Genomic DNA, 14,864 nt, shown 5'->3' with positions numbered 1-14,864 from the left:
TTTTTCTTTTGATAGTGTTAGCCGATTTGTTACTATAATATTGGTATTAATTAATTTAATCCCTTTTAAAATTTAAAATTTTATTTTATGTTTCAAATTAAAATAAACTTAAATAACTATCTTTAATAATTGTCTACAAAATACAAATTTTTTGATTATATAATCTTGAATTTTTCATGCAAAGCTAAAAGTACAGAAAAATTCTTGCAATTAATTTTATCTTCCATGTCAAACAAATTTCATAATTTTTTCATCACTTCTTTATCGTTGCAAGGATTTTTCCATTGCTTTTAGCTTAGCATGGAATATTCGAGATTATGTAATCAAAACAAAATTAAGTTTTGTAGGAAATTATTAAATATAAATTATTTGAGTTGATTTTATTAAACTAGCTTTATTTGATAAATTGTTTTGATATAAAAACAAAAATGTTTTTAATAAGTTTGTTTTGAACAAAGAAATTATAAAGTTCAAAATTGTTTTGAACACTTAGAAAAATTTTGGACAAACTTTAAAACGGTTTAAACTTTTTAACTCAATTGAAACATTTTTAAATTGATTAAAAAACGACTCCCTACAAAAAGTATCGATACCTTTCATAAAGTATCAATACCCATACAATTTTTATCGATACCTTTTTCAAGATCGATACTAAACTTGCTTATTGGCTTGAAACAAAAATTGAACAAAAGCAAAAAGTATCAATACTTTTCAAAAAGTATTGATACCTATTGTACTTTTATCGATACCATCTTTGATATCGATACTGTTTTTGCATTCTGACTTGATGATTTTTCAAACAATCACAAAAAGTATCAATACCTTTTACCAAGTATTCATAAATGTCTTTGGTATCATTGCAGACTAAATTTAATGGTCACTGAATTAGGCATTAAATGATAATAGTATCGATACTCGTAGAAAAAGTATCGATACCTTTTGTTGCAGGTAAATTTAATGATCTGGTATTTTTGTCCCCGATGGCTCTGTTCAATTTCTCAACAACCACAACGGTTGGAAACCAATTAGAGGGTATAAATATCATATTCTAAAGGTTCTACAATAATAAGTGAGGTTACAATAGATAAAGTGCTTCAAGATACATTAAAAATCTATTACCAATCACTTTGTGCTTCAATTCTTTACTTCTTCTTGTAAACACTTGTGAGCATTCATTGTATTTTCTATCAGCTCAAGTGTTTTCTTTGTATTTGTGCTTAATTGGCAAACATCCTAATATTGTGAGGATTATTTCTTTGTTTGCTTATTTGTTTCTCTTTGAGAGGGTTTGTGTCTTAAGATTTGGGTAGAAATCTTAATGGAGTTGTAAGGTTAAACCTTGTCCTCAAATGTTGATCAAATTAGTGAATTTGAGAACATCCTTAATTGTGGAAAGCTAAGGTAGTGGAGTAGGCAATTGGAATTGAATCACTATAAATTATTGTATTCAATTTTTCTATCCTTTCATTCAAGCTTCCACAAAATTTTTAAAAGGCCAATTCACCCCTCTTAGCTATTTTTGGTGACCAATCTAGCTAACACAATGGAAATATGAGAACTTTTAGTCTTGTCTGATCGAACGCAGATAATGGAAGAAATTTGTAATAAAAAGAAACAGAATGAGATGAGAGCTCGGGACTTTGGCAAGCGAAGTACATCCAGACCATTCTCAGCTTCTCCATCAAAGAAGTCAAGGGAAACTTTCAGTCACCAAACCACTCCATCAAGGTTTACAGGAGGAAATAGGGTAAGACTAGGTGATTTGATATTCCAGTCTGTTCCTGTTGCTAGTGTTGGCAATGTTTGCAATGCCAGAAAACCTATTTGTGATTGTAACACCCCTAACCCGTATACGTCGCCGTATTAGGATTACAAGGCATTACCGAACAAACACAACCATTTTTTTTCCACACCAATTCTTAATACAAAACATACATATCCGTCAATTCAATATCATAGCACAACAAAACTCATCCCTTAACCAATTTACAAGATAAACACCACTTCCAATTAAGGTTAGATCGAGGTCAAATATACATTATGTTCTTTCATACTCTTTAGCCAATTGTTTAATAAAACTTACAAGCATTTTTACTATGTTTCAAACTTACTAATACAAACTAATTCATAATTTATTCATGATGTAACCAATCAAGAAATATAATCAAGTTATCAATCATACTAATTATCATTTATACAAATAGACTTATACCATAGTTGAATCATTTAAATCAACCACATTGAACATTCAACCTAGAATATATAAAACTAAGTTTAAACATAATGATCAAGCCATTTTAACTAAATGAATTTAAGCATAGGAAATAGACCATTAAAACATATTCGTTAATACCAAATTCAAAACGAAAAGTGACAAGCCATTTTCGCATGGCTCATATTCACATATCAAAAAAAAATTAAACATATTAACTAGACTATACATGCCATAGGTTCGAGTTCAAAATATATAAAATACCAAGGACGGTCGATAGTGTGATAGACTATCTTGATGATCCCCGAGCTCAGAACGCGTCTCCAAAATCTATAAGAATAGATAGACAAAGATAACCAAAGTAAGCTTTTATAGCTTAGTAAGTCTATAGCGTATCTAAAAATACATATAAAAGAATCACATAACTATTTAAGTAAATTTATCGAAATCACAAATATCAAATATAATTACTAACCAAACATTTCTATATTAAGTCATTTCGTTTAAATCTAAAAGAATGTATATTTAACTAATATACATAAACGGACAAAGTATATACATTATATGCATAAAATCAAATTACTAACATAATCATTATCTCATATACAAATTTCTAGAGTACTTGTTGTTCGTACTTCATCGGATCCATTTATATATATAATTGTTCAATTACATATACCAAAAGCATAATTTTATACTTATAAACTATAAAGGCCGAATGCACATATTCACTATTACCCACCTATGCCGAATGCATACATATATACACTTATATCTATCTATGCGAATGCATACAAATATATATCCACCTATGCGAATGCCTAAATATGCACACATAAATATCCAACAATTTTCATGACATCCGAGATATATATATATATATATACTCACTAATCACAAAGATTCGAACAATTATATACTCATCAACATCTTGAAACAATGTTCATACATTCATTCATTTCATATAAAATCATATCTATATTTATACCAAATGCTTAGAATCACTTAATTCATCATATTCGGATCACCCAAGACTTAGCCTCGCTAGGCTTATAGCCTGATTCAGATCACCGGCACTTAGCCTGCTAGGCTTATAGCCTGATTCAGATCACCGGCACTTAGCCCGCTAGGTTTATAACTTTGATTCATATCACCAAGACTTAGCACTGCTAGGCTTATAGCCCGATTCGGATCACCAAGACTTAGCCTCGCTAGGTTTATAACCCGATTCAATTCACCAATTCCAAACTTAAAATTCAATGATTCAACCGAATACATTTATATATATATTTTGAATCTATCATATACATGTATAATTACGTACTCATAATCAAAGCATGAATTTATATTTGTATACTCATACATATTCAATCTAATATATATACATCCATAATTTCATTCCCAAATCCATATAAGGTATCATACATGTATATGCAAGCTTGTTCGATCCATATATATATATATATATATATTACACACATATATATATTCGCACATTATATAAACACAACCATAACATTTGAACTTTTAATTGGATCAAAAATTTTTACTTTTATTTACATACCTATTCGAACATCACATGTATATGTATGAAATTCACACATCAACTAACATAAATTGCATACTTGTAATTATAACTCATTAATTATAAAATAAATATACTTATATATATATTGATTTGATAACATGAATTTTTGCTAACAGACTTACCTCGGATATCAGCGGACACGATCGACTATTCGATTACTTTCGTTTTTCCCCGATCCAAATTCGTTTTCTTCGTTTCTTGATCTAAACATAATCAAATTTAACCTTTTTATTCATCAAAACATTCAATTAAGTTCAAAAATACATAAATGGGAAAATCACCATTTTGCCCCTAACATTTTGCATTTTTTGCAATTTAGTCCTTTTTGCACAAAACACAAAATTTGCCCATACCACACAAGAGCCGAATATTCATGGTTCTCATACAAGTCCACACATTGCATTTATTTCATATTTTAGTCCCTCAAAAATTTATTTTCACAATTTAACTCTAATTACTCAAATTCACTAAAAATTCAAAGACAAAACATGTTAATCTAACACATATATTTCATATTTCATCAACTAACATCACAAAACTCAAACATTCATCAATGGCACATGTCAAAATCATCAACAATTCACAAAATTAATACATGGGTTTTGAAGTATTCGAAGCAACGATCTCAAAAACGTAAAAATTATCAAAAACCGAACAAAGAACTAACCTTAAATTTAAACACAACAATGGCCGAACCTAGCTAGCTTTCTTCCTTTTTTTCTTTTGTTCAAATTCGGCTAGAAAAGATGATAAAAATGGCTTTATTATTATTATTTTTTTAGCATATATTATCATTTATTTTAGTTACTAAAATAACCTTTAATAATTAATAAACAAAACATATATAATAAGGTTATATTAGTCCTTTGCCACCCACTATCTATGTTTTAGTCTAATTGCATCATAAATCCCCCATTTTAAAAAGACAACAACAATTAGGTACTTTTAGATTTAACCCCTAAATTTTTATTTTAAGCGATTTAATCATTTTATTTAATCGGACACTCAAATGACAAAATTAAAACACGAAAATTTCACACAATTAAATTCACACATAATAAATACACAAAATAATATTAAAATATTTTTTTGACTCGGACTTGTGGTCTCGAAACCACTATGTCCGATTAGAGTCAAAACCGGGTTGTTACAGTGATCATTGTGGTAATTATCACAATGGTGAATGTCGATTGATAATGAATGCCTGTTTCTGATATGGTTCAACATATCATTTTCTAAAGGATTGCTCGATGATACCTGATGTTTCAATAGATCAAAATGCTGGACCTGATGTAACTCCGCAGAAGCTAAGGCACCTGCCAGGACTTATGCTATTTGAGCTTGTAAAGAGGGTTCTACTCTTGACGTTATTGCTAGTACTTTCTCCCTTTTTAATGTTAATGTATATGTATTAATTGACCTTGGGTCAACCCACTCTTATATATGCACTGCATTAATAAACAAGAAGAATCTAATGGTAGAATCCACTGATTACACAATTAGAGCAACAAATCCATTGGGTCAGTGTGTTTTAATTAACTGGATATGTAATCAATGTCCACTAAAAATTCGAAGTTGTGATTTTCTCGTTGATTTAATGTTGTTACCGTTTGATGAGTTTGATCTTATTCTGGATTCTGGGTATGGATTGGTTAACTATTGGAAAAATGAGTTTGGAAAACGCAACGAAAAATAAGTTTAAGGGAAAAACCCGAGTTTTAAAATTTTTTTCAAAATAAGAACTTGGTTGTGATATCTAAAGTAATAAACACTTAATCAAAATTGTACTGTAGCGACCTAAAAATTTTGGGCACGGGCACTAATCGAAATAATTATTGAAAATTTGAGAATGAGGTTTCGATTTTATTTAAAAAGGGAGTCGCCACCGATCTTTTTCTAGGTGTGATCGGACACCTACAAAATTCTCTTTTCAGAAGAAAAATTTATTTTTAAACTTTTCTAAAAAAGAGGTAATTTTAGGTCCACATAAAAATCCAGAGAAAATTAGGGTTCGGGAGCAGGTTACGCGCGAGGAAGGTATTAGCACCCTCGCGACGCCCAAAATTGGTATATCCTTAAACGCGTGTTGTCTTAATTTTCAAAAATACAAGTTCAATTTAATAGTTAATCGCGATCCGATCAAAATACGAGAAATTTTTTTTAACACGAAGATTTTTGAAACAATTATTTTTTTTGAAAACACGAAAAATTTTTAAAACATGAGAATTTTAGAGACACGAAAATTCTTAAAAAACACGAAAATTTTGAAAACACAGAAGTTTTTAAAACACGAGAATTTCTGAAAACACGAAAATTTTGAAATACCGGAATTTTTGAAAACACGAGGATTTTTGAAAACACGAAGATTTTTGAAAACACGGAAATTTTTGAAAATACGGAAATTTTTAAAACACTGGAATTTTTGAAAACACGGGAATTTTGAAAAATGGATTCTTTTTTTTATTTTTTTAAAACACGAATATTTTTGAAATATGAAATTTTTTTTAAAACACAAAAAATTTTGAAAACGCGAAAATTTTTGAAACACAAGAATTTTTTGAAAAAACGAAAATTTTTGAAACGCGAGAAATTTTTTTGAAAACTCGATTCTTTTTAAAAGTCAAAAATTTTGAAACACGGTAATTTATTTTTAAATTGTACCATATTTAACACGAATCGACGATATTCACCCCGACACGGCAATGAAATCGACGAATTAGTGTCAAACGATTCAAATTAATATTTAATCATGATTCTATTAAAACACGAGAAACCCCCTTTTTTATAAAAAAAAAAACGAGAATTTTTGAATATTTTCAATTTTTAGAAGGACGTCCCGTATTTAACACGAGCTATCGATATTCACCCAACATAGCGATGAAATCAACGGCTTGATGTTAAATCGGTTTGTTGCCTTATGCATTAAAATAAATTTTATTTTTTATTTATTTTAAACATGCAAATACAATTAACATAATAATATTTTGAAAAAAAGTATTTTTAAAATGCTAATTTAATTAAAATGGAGCAATATTTAAATAAATAGACAAAATTAAAATGGATTTAAGGAAATTACCAAAAGGCCCAAAGTTGTGGGCCCTTTTCTTTTTTCCTCCTTTTTTTCCTTTCCCCCTTTTTTTTGGATGTTGGGCCTTGGCGCTGGGCCGAAGGGGGCCTGCTTGGCCTGCTGCTGCCGAGCCTGGGGCTTCCTGCTGCTGGACCTGCGCTGGGCCTGCGCAAAAGTGGGCCTGCTTCCTTTTTCTCTTCTTCTGCTGGGCTGTTACTGCTATTGGGCCTACTACCTATTGTTTTTTTTTTCTGGTTCTTTTTTTTGCTTTGCTTTGTGTTTTTTTTTGGTTTTTGCTGCTTGGGCCGTCACTGCTATTGGGCCCACTTCAGTCTGCTGTTGAACTGCTGGTGGAGGCTGCTGCAGTTTGGGTCGGATCCGGGTCGGGTCGGGTCGGGTTGACCCGACTGTTGATTTTTCTTTTTTTTTTCCTTTTTTTCTCTTTCTTTTTTCTCTCTTTTTCTTCTTCTTTTTCTTTCTTTTTTCCTTCTTCTTCTTCAGGTCACACCCTAGCCCCGCTGCTGCTGTCACTGCCAGCCTCTCTCCGCCCTCGGTGGCTATGGATGGTTCCCTCTTCCCTTTTCTTTCTCCTTTTTCATTTTCTTCCTTCCTTCCTTTCTTTCTTCCCTATCTCTTTCTTGTTTGGGTTGCTTTTGTTTTCTCTTGGCTTGTTTGTATAGGAGCAGCGGTGGTGGAGTCACAACGGTGTGACGACGGTGGTTACTGGGAAGATGGTGGAGGCTTTGCTTGCTGCTTTTTTAATTTTCTCTGCTTTTTTTTGTTTTTTTGTTGTTGAAAAATCCCCATTTCTCTTCAATTTCCTCCTTTTAATCCCCCAATTTTGTCATTTTCTTCTTGTTTGCAGTGGCGGAGGAGGGCATCATGGCCTAGGGAGGTCTTTGGAGTAGCTTAATTTGGGAGGGTGCGCTTGGCGCTATTATGTGATTTGACAAGTCCAGAGGTCCAAATTGCATAGGATGCAAAGCTTCTGGGGCAAAAGTGCAATTTTAGAAAAAATATGGGCCAAAATGTAATTTCTTAAAAGTTTAGGGGTTAAAGTGAAATTTTGAAAAAGTTTAAGGGTTGAAATGTAATTTCAAAAAGTACAGGGTCAAAATGTAAATTTCAAAAAGTACAGGGGTCAAAATGCATTTTTTTAATTTTTTTTACACAAAATTATTCCCGGACAAAATTCAGTGATTACAGCTGCCCTTCTTTGCTCATCGATGTGAAACAGGGATAGAGTAAAGACTTAAAAGCACTGAATTTTGTTTGACTGTCCAAAATTTTCTTTTTATTTGAAAAATAGAAATCGAGAATAGCTCGGCGTGTGGCCCAAGGCTCAACTCAGCTCTAGCATTATGAGTTAATTTTTTGAAAAACAGAAATTGAAAAGATACCTCGGCATGTGACCCGAGGTTCAACTCACTTCTCGCAATATGAGTTGATTTTTGAAAAACAGAAATTTAAACAAAATACCTCGGCATGACCTGAGACTCAACTCACCTCTGTATTATGAGTTGATTTTTGAAAAACATAAATTGAAAAGAAATACCTCGGACCCGAGGATCAACTCACCCCTCGCAGTATGAGTTATTTTTGAAAAACAGAAATTTAAAAGAAATACCTCGGCATGGTCCGAGGCTCAACTCACATCTGTATATGAGTTGATTTAAAAAAAGACATAAATTAAAAATACCTCAGCATGACCCGAGGCTCAACTCACCTCTGTATTATGAGTTGATTTAAAAAAAAAGACATAAATTAAAAATACCTCAGCGTGACCCGAGGCTCAACTCACCTCTGTATTATGAGTTGAAAAAAAAAACACATAAATTAAAAATACCTCAGCGTGACCCGAGGCTCAACTCACCTCTGTATTATGAGTTGATTTTAAAAAAGACATAAATTAAAAATACCTCAGCGTGACCCGAGGCTCAACTCACCTCAGTATTATGAGTTGATTTTTGAAAAAGCAGAAATTTAAAATACCTCAACGTGACCCGAGGCTCAACTCACCTCTGTATTATGAGTTGATTTTTGAAAAAGAAATTAAATTAAAAAATACCTCAGTGACCCGAGGCTCAACTCACCTCTGTATTATGAGTTGATTTTTGAAAAAGCGAAATTTAAAAATACCTCAACGTGACCCGAGGCTCAACTCACCTCTGTATTATGAGTTGATTTTTGAAAAAACAAATTTAAAATACCTCAACGTGACCCGATGCTCAACTCACCTCTGTATTATGAGTTGATTTTTTGAAAAAACAGAAATTTAAAAAAAATACCTCAGCGTGACCTGAGGCTCAACTCACCTCTCGTATTATGAGTTGATTTAAAAAAAAGACAGGAATTAAAAATACCTCAACGTGACCCGAGGCTCAACTCACCTCTGTATTATGAGTTGATTTTAAAAAAAAAAGACATAAATTAAAAATACCTCAGCGTGACCCGAGGCTCAACTCACCTCTGTATTATGAGTTGATTTTAAAAAAAGAGTAAAATTAAAAATACCTCAGCGTGACCCGAGGCTCAACTCACCTCTGTATTATGAGTTGATTTTTTTAAAAAAAAGATATAAATTAAAAATACCTCAGCGTGACCCGAGGTTCAACTCACATCTGTATTATGAGTTGATTTTTTTTTAAAAAAAGGACATAAATTAAAAATACCTCAGCGTGACCCGAGGCTCAACTCACCTCTGTATTATGAGTTGATTTTTTTAAAAAAAGACATAAATTAAAAATACCTCAGCGTGACCCGAGGCTCAACTCACATCTGTATTATGAGTTGATTTAAAAAAAAAGACATAAATTAAAAATACCTCAGCGTGACCCGAGGCTCAACTCACCTCTGTATTATGAGTTGATATTTGAAAAAAAAAACAGAAAGTGAAAAATATTTCTTGAAAGAAACAGGGTTTCAAAAAACATCTGGTAAAGCTAAAAACCTTCTTCATCATCGATTCTGTGCAGCTTTCTCCCAGTATTCCTTGCTCTACTGGTATACCTGTGTATGTCATTTATGATGTTATTATGATATGCACATGTTTGTCCTAAATGCTTTTGTGTCTACATGATCATGCAATGCACCCTGGGCTATTTGTCACGTGCCCCACTTTTGATTTTCGTGAGGGCCCGCATTCATTTCCTCAATTCTTGACTTTTCTCTCCAATTTTGTACTCATCCTCAAGTTCTGTGAGTAATCCACATTTTCGTATACCACCTTCCTGCCCCATTGTTGAACTTTGTTCTTGCTTCAGGGTCCTTGTATTTATCAAATTCTCATCCAGGTAATGCTCAACATTCCTTTTGTTTAGAGTATGTCATCTTACTATTTATCATTTAAATGAATCAAACACGAGATGCATGAAAAATGGCAAAGTAGGCATGAAAGAAAAACCTCACATTCATTTTTTCAAAAGCAACAAACAAAGAAAATTGACAAGGAAAAATTCAAATAAAAAAAACATCATAAAGAAAGGAAAGCGAATTCAATGGCCACAAATGTTCTAGATATCCAATGCATGAACTTCTCCACGTTTCTTCGTCCTGGATCCTTTCGAGCACGGCTTCTTGTGTAGAAGATTTCGAGCTTCTAAGAATGCTTCAAATATTGTAATCTCGCCATTCGACTCCCCGCTCAGGTCGTCTTGCTCCTTAAGTCCGAATCTGCTTCATTAGGACGCCCTTTCGGGTTTTCATCCTAATCTTTTTGTTTATCAAGACGCCCTTTTCGGGTTTTCATCTTGATTTTTTGTTTTTCTTTTCTTTTTTTTTGTTGTTGTTTTTTTTTTTGTTTTTTTGTTTAGGCATAATATTTCTTCACAGCATCTGAGTTCATTGGATTAGGTAATTCTTTCTCATCCATCTCAGTGAGAATCAGAGCCCCTCCTGAGAATGCCTTTTTTACAACGTATGGCCCTTCCCAATTTGGTGACAATTTTCCTCGAAAGTCCTTTTGTATAGGGAGAATTTTTCTCAGCACGAGCTCTCCTTCGCGAAATTCTCTTGGTCGCACCTTTTTATCATGAGCCGTGATCAATCTCTTCTGGTACATCTGTCCATGACAAATTGCCTTCAAGCGTTTCCCTTCAATAAGGTTTAGTTGATCATATCGAGCTCGAACCCACTTTGATTCTTCTAACCTTGTCTCCATCAAGACGCGCAGGGATGGGATCTCTACTTTGATAGGCAGAACGGCTTCCATCCCATAGACCAGAGAAAAAGGAGTTGCCCCCGTAGATGTCCGTACAGAGGTGCGATATGCATACAAAGCGAATGGTAGCTTCTCATGCCAGTCTTTATATGTCTCAGTCATCTTCCCGATAATCCTCTTAATGTTCTTATTAGCCGCTTCTACTGCTCCGTTCATCTTCGGGCGGTAGGGTGAAGAATTATAATGCTTTGTCTGAAATTGCTCACATACTTCTTTCATCATCTTTTTGCTCAAATTTAAAGCATTATCTGAAATGATTCTTTCAGGCAGACCATATCGACATATAATCTCTTTTTTTAAGAATTTACAGACTGCAGCCTTTGTCACATTAGCAAACGAAGTGGCTTCTACCCATTTTGTGAAGTAGTCTATAACCACAAAGATGAATCGATGCCCATTAGAAGCTTTCGGGGAGATTGGCCCTATAACATCCATGCCCCACATAGAAAAAGGCCACGGAGAAGTCATGACATGAAGGGGTGAAGGAGCCGCATGAATTTTATCGCCATAAATTTGACATTTGTGGCAGTTTCGTGCGTAGCCAATGCAATCCGTTTCCATCGTCAGCCAGAAATAACCAAGTCTCATAATCTGTCTGGCCATGGTGAAACCACTGGCATGCGTTCCACAAATTCCTTCGTGAACCTCTTCAAGTATATTTCTAGCTTCAACAGTATCCACGCATCTCAGGAGCACTTGATCTTTTCCTAGTTTGTATGGGATATCCCTATCAAGAACAAATCCAATCGCCATTCTCCTGAGAGTTCTTTTGTCATTCTCGTTTGCTAGCTCGGGATACCTTTGATTCTTAATGTACTCTAAAATATCATGGAACCATGGTCGTCCATCTGACTCCTCTTCAATGCTAAAACAGTGTGCGGAGGTCTCATATATACTTATTTGGATAGGCATTATCTCAGTTTCTCTGTTTGCTTTGAGCATTGAAGCCAAGGTGGCCAGAGCATCAGCCAATTGGTTCTCTTCCCTTGGAAAGTAGTTAAAAGTCACTTCATAGAACTCTTTGACCAATTCTATAACGAGATCGCGAAATTTGACTAATTTCGAATCCCTCACTTCCCAATCTCCACGGATTTGGTAAATGACTAATGCCGAGTCCTTGTATACTTCTAAGATTTCAATTTTCCTCCTGATAGCTGCACGGAGTCCCATGATGCAAGCCTCATACTCTGCTATATTATTGGTACAGAAGAAATTCAATCTGGCAGTAAGCGGGTAGTGGTCCCCTTCAGGTGACACTAAGACTGCTCCGATCCCATGCCTCAATGCATTTGATGTACCATCAAAGCTCATCTTCCATGACTTCTCTTTTGATGACTCGCCCTCTTTTTCTGAAATGCACATCAAATCTTCATCTGGGAAATCAAATCTCAAAGGCTCGTATTCTTTCGCTGTTCGACTTGCCAAGAAGTCAGCTATCGCGCTTCCCTTTATCGATTTTTGGCTCACATACGCGATGTCATACCCAGTCAGTAGGATCTGCCATCGTGCCATTCTTCCTGAGAGTGCAGGTGACTCAATCATGTACTTTATTGGATCCAGTTTTGAAATTAACCATTTCGTATGATACAACATGTATTGTCTGAGCCTTCGACCGTCCAAATCAATGCGCAACAAAACTTCTAATTGAAGGGTACTTTGCCTCATATTCTGTGAACTTTTTGCTGAGGTAGTAAATCGCCTTTTCTCTTTTCCCTGACTCATCATGTTGCCCCAGTACGCAACCCATTGAGTTTTCAAACACGGTCAGATACAATATTAAGGGTTTTTTAGGTGTTAGCGGTACTAGTACCGGAGGATTAGACAAATACAGTTTTATCTTATCGAAGGTCGCTTGGCACTCCTCGTTCCATTCTCTGGGGTTATGTTTTCGAAGGAGTCGAAAAATTGGGTCGCACTGATTGGTAAGTTGAGCAATGAATCGAGCAATGTAATTCAACCTTCCTAAAAATCCTCTAACTTCTTTCTATGTGCGCGGGGGAGGCAGTTCTTGTATAGCTTTTATCTTGTCTGGATCAACCTCGATACCTCTCTCACTGACAATGAAACCTAGCAGTTTTCCTGAAGTAGCCCCAAACGTACACTTGGCCGGGTTTAGCTTCAACTGGAACTTTCTTAGCCTTTTGAACAGCTTCTTGAGATTTCCAACATGCTCTTTTTCTTCCCGAGATTTGGCAATCATATCATCGACGTAAACTTCTATTTCTTTGTGCATCATATCATGGAACAACGTCACTATGGCTCTCTGATATGTTGCCCCAGTATTCTTTAATCCGAACGGCATTACTTTGTAGCAGAATGTCCCCCATATTGTTATGAATGTAGTTTTCTCTATGTCCTCGGGAACCATCTTTATTTGATTATAACCTGAGAAGCCATCCATGAAAGAAAATAGAGAATGCTTTACCGTATTATCCACCAAAATGTCGATGTCTGGTAAAAGAAAGTTATCCTTAGGGCTTGCTTGATTCAGATCACGATAATCCACGCACATTCGCACCTTGCCATCTTTCTTCGGCACTGCGACTATATTAGCTACCCATTCTGGATGCTTAGAGACTTGTAGGAAGCCAGCGTCAAATTGTTTCTTGACTTCTTCTTTTATCTTTAACAGCATTTCAGGTCTCATCCTTCTTAGCTTCTATTGAACAGGTTTGCATTCTGGTTTCAGTGGGAGCTTATGGACCACAATATCTGTGTTCAACCCTGGCATATCCTGATAAGACCAGGCAAACACATCTTTGTACTCATAGAGCAACGCGATCAAATCCCGCATGGTGTTTTCTGAAACGGAAGTCCCAATCTTCACTTCTTGTTTCTTTTCTTCACTCCCCAAATTCATTGTCTCAACAGATTCTTAATGGAGTAAAATCTATTTCCCTTCTTGTTCAACCATTTTTAGTAAGTCAGGAGGACGGTTACAATTTTCAGCATCTTCCTCGGCTTCAAATTCTCCTAAACAAACAGCCTTCTCGAAATCAATTTCAGGACTTGTAACGAGATTGTTCACGCCATGGATATCTGAGCACTTGAAAGGCGGATAGAAAAGACTGCTATAGGGGAGCATCAAAGTATTGGAATCAACACACACAATGTTATGGAATGAGATACATGGAGAGAAAGGATATGAAGCGATGTGGGTAATTATGAAACTGATAAAAATGAAAAGATCATAACAAAATGCATCTTCATTAATGTCCATTGAAATGATAAATAGCAAACATAAGCTCTTACAAAAGGAAACCCATTACTTAGGGATATACAAAATAATGGAGAATTAACATTGGGCATTACTCTGGAGAGGACTTAGAAACTACAATGAGGTCCATAGCAGTCCAATTGTTAAAAATATGTCTTGGGGGATAAGAGCGTATCATTGAAACATCCTCAATTGTATCACTCTCGTTGAGTTCAGCATCCATAGCTCTAGAATGACGTGATTCCAGACTTGTAGTGTTGCAATTGTGGATTATACGGTTTTGGCCTTAGTGAATGATTAGGGTGATATGTACATGCAATGAATGAATGAATGAATGGATGATGAATGTCAGTCATGCATAAATATGCAAAAAATGGTGTTGATTTCAAGTTAGCCCCATATTTTGGCGTTTCATTAATCCAAAAGAGTCTATTACAAAATATTTTGCCAATGAAGATGCCCCTAGTGCCTGAGTCCCACTGTTTCCAGATCCTAGTCAAATCTTCAGGGTTATTCTGACGAGCATTCGAGGTCACATGCTCGGGAAGATCAGAGGTGTAT

General features: G+C 34.7%; 1 long non-coding RNA gene across 1 annotated transcript; it reads right to left on the bottom strand.

The window, feature by feature from the left end:
- Positions 1-2,325: 2,325 nt before the first annotated feature.
- Positions 2,326-4,538, bottom strand: LOC128032493 (uncharacterized). Its single transcript, XR_008188718.1, has 3 exons — positions 4,468-4,538; positions 3,923-4,003; positions 2,326-2,542 (listed from the first exon to the last, which is right to left on the bottom strand). It is a non-coding gene; the product is annotated as an uncharacterized LOC128032493 (long non-coding RNA).
- Positions 4,539-14,864: the final 10,326 nt, after the last annotated feature.

The sequence above is a fragment of the Gossypium raimondii genome, chromosome 9 (genome assembly GCF_025698545.1).
Source record: "Gossypium raimondii isolate GPD5lz chromosome 9, ASM2569854v1, whole genome shotgun sequence".
In the NCBI taxonomy this organism is placed as follows: domain Eukaryota; kingdom Viridiplantae; phylum Streptophyta; class Magnoliopsida; order Malvales; family Malvaceae; genus Gossypium; species Gossypium raimondii.
Note: the sequence above shows the minus strand (reverse complement) of the source record. Positions and strands in the feature narration are given on the sequence as shown.